Source organism: Cryptomeria japonica, chromosome 5 (genome assembly GCF_030272615.1).
Source record: "Cryptomeria japonica chromosome 5, Sugi_1.0, whole genome shotgun sequence".
Classification (NCBI taxonomy): domain Eukaryota; kingdom Viridiplantae; phylum Streptophyta; class Pinopsida; order Cupressales; family Cupressaceae; genus Cryptomeria; species Cryptomeria japonica.
In genome coordinates this window covers 678,277,916-678,280,982 of record NC_081409.1, presented here as the reverse complement: position 1 = coordinate 678,280,982, position 3,067 = coordinate 678,277,916, and positions in this window count along the sequence as shown.

The following is a 3,067-nucleotide window of genomic DNA, read 5'->3' as shown; positions in this document are numbered from 1 at the left end:
CGGATCTCATGATGAAACTTACAACCAGGGGAGTTCCAAGTCTCTTAGTCGTAAAATGAATCAAGCAAAAAACTGATCTAATGGTGAAAACCATTCAATGGCAGTATTAGATCATAAAAAAGTAAAAAGAAAGGGCGTATCCAATAGTGAAAAACTCTTTGAGGCACTGAAGGATGAGAGACTTGACACTCTTCCAGAGCATTATCAAGAGAGATCACCAATATTGATTGATTGTCAGCATTGAAGAGGCAACAAAGACCATACACCTGGCCGAATCATTGACAACACAATAAATACCTGATTTCACCAAGTTATTCAAAGAAAATTGAACCAATTTTGCTTGGTCATATGTTGATATGCTAGGGATAAATCCATATCTGATTATGCACCACTTATCCATAACTTCTGGTGCTAAACCAGTGAAACAAAAGATGAGAAAGATGAACCCACATGTGGCACTTCTAGTTAAAGCAGAGCTAAAGAAATTACTAGATGTAGGATTCATCAGACCAATCGATTATGCAGAGTGGATTTCAAATATTGTACCTGTATCCAAACCAGATAAAAGCATCAAAATATGCACAAATTTCAGAGATCTTAACAAGGCTTGTCCAAAGGATGATTTTCCTTTACCTGGCATCAACACTATTATAGACTTAACAATAGGACATGCTATGCTCTCACTCATGGATGGTTTTTCAAGCTACAACCAAATCAAGATAGCACCAGAAGATCGAGACAAAATAACTTTCACCTGCCCATGGGGTACATATTGTTGGAACGTCATGCCTTTTGGATTAAACAAGAGCAATTTATCAATGTGCAATGATTACAAATTTTTTATGACATGATGCACACATTCATGGAAGACTATGTAGATGACCTACTGGAAAAATCATTCACCAGGGAAGGACATTTGGAGATCCTAGACAAAATATTTCAATGGTAAGAACAATTCAATGTGTGATTAAATCCAAAAAAGTGTGTTTGGAGTAATATCAAGCAAACTCCTGGGATACATAGTATCAACTAAAGGTATTGAGGTCGACCGGGTAAAGATCCAAGCAATCATGGAGATGCCACCTCCTAGAAATATCAGTTAACTTAGATCTCTACAAGGAAGGTTACAATCCATTAGAAGATTCATTGCACAACTAGATGACAAATGCCTATCTTTCAATCATCTACTACACAAAAATGTTTCTTTCAGATGGGAGGAAAGATGTGAAGAATCCTTTGATAAGTTAAAGCAGTATCTCGTGAATCCATCCATATTGGTGCCACCAATAGTCGAAAAACCACTTCTACTCTAAATATCAGCTACTGAGGTATCTTTAGGAGCTTTTCTAGCACAAAATAATTCTATAGGCAAAGAAAGGGTTGTCTACTACATAAACAGAAGATTGAGTGGTTTTGAACTTAATTACAAGTACACATTCATAGAAAAGGCTTGTCTAGCCATAGTGTTTGCATCCCAAAAGTTGCGACATTATATGCTAGCTGATAGAAAAGATAGATGCCTTGAAATATCTACTCAACAAGGCCACTTTAACTGGTCGACTTGCAAAATGGGTAATGATTTTGAGTGAGTTTGACATTCATTACATGGACAGAAGATCCATCAGAGGCCAAGCAATAGCAGATCAATTAGCTGAAGCACCATTGTTAGTTGATCATCCACTACATATTGAATTTCCAGATACACATGTTCTAGCAGTTACAACACAATCATGGATACTGTACTTTGATGGATCTTATGCCCAACATGGATCATGTGTGGGAATCCTATTTGTCACTCCTCAAGGACACACCATCCCTAGATCTTACAAGCCGATGTTCCCTTGCACAAGAAATATAGAAGAGTATGAAGCACTGGTCACTAGCATCAAGGTGGCAATAGAGTGGAACATCACAGAGTTACTGGTCTATGGAGACTCTCAATTGGTCATCAATCAAGTAAATGATGACTATCAAACAAAGGATGACAAGCTAATGCCATACAAGAAAATGATGGATGACTTTAAGAAATATTTTGTTGACTCGACAACAAAGCTGCAGATGCCATGGCGACCATCACCTCTCTTCTAAAAATTCTAGAAAAGAAGAGTCGTTATGAGTTCCTAGTGGAACAATTGTTTTCTCTCGCCTATGATAATCCCGATTCCAAAGTCATATGCCACCTAGTTGGTTATGAATCCCCAATATATGGGAAGATCTATACCTACCTGAAAGACAATAACCTTCCACATGATCTATCCCAAAATTAGAAACATAACTTTATTCGTCAAACAACCCATTATACCCTAACAACTAATACAATTTACTGATGAGGTCTTGATGGTACTCTCCTTAGATATCTTGAAAGTGATGAATCTAAAACCACCTTACAAGAAGTTCACGAGGGTATTTGTGGTACACATACAAGTGGTCTTACTCTAGCCAAGAAACTTCTGAGACTAGGTTACTATTTGCTGAATATGGAAAAATAATCCTATCAGTTTGCTAAGAAATGTTAGAAATGTCAGATCCATGGAAATCTTATACATGCACTAGCACAAGAGCTACAACTATTCACAACATCATGGCCATTTTGTCAATAGGGACTTGACCTCGTGGGTAAGATCCATCCCTCCTCTTGAAATTGACACAAGTTCATAATCACAACCACTAATTATTTCATAAAATGGATCAAATTTGTTTCATTAACCATCTTCACCAACAAACATATATCCTCCTTCATCTTGAACTTTATCATCTATCGGTACGACATTCCTAGTTCCATTATCACTAATAATGGTAGACCCTTCAAGAATCAAGATGTGCGAGAACTCTGCAAAATATTCCATATCCAACATCGCTTTCCCACACCTTACTATCCTCAAGGGAATGGCCAAGCAGAAGCTTCAAATAAAACCATTTTGAAAATCCTAAAGAACATTGTGAACGATTCTAGTCGAGATTGGCATGTCCAACTCAACCCTACCTTTTGGGCATATCGAACTAGTATCTACACCCCTATAGGAGACACACCATACACACTGGTATATAGATCGGAAGCCTTTTTTCC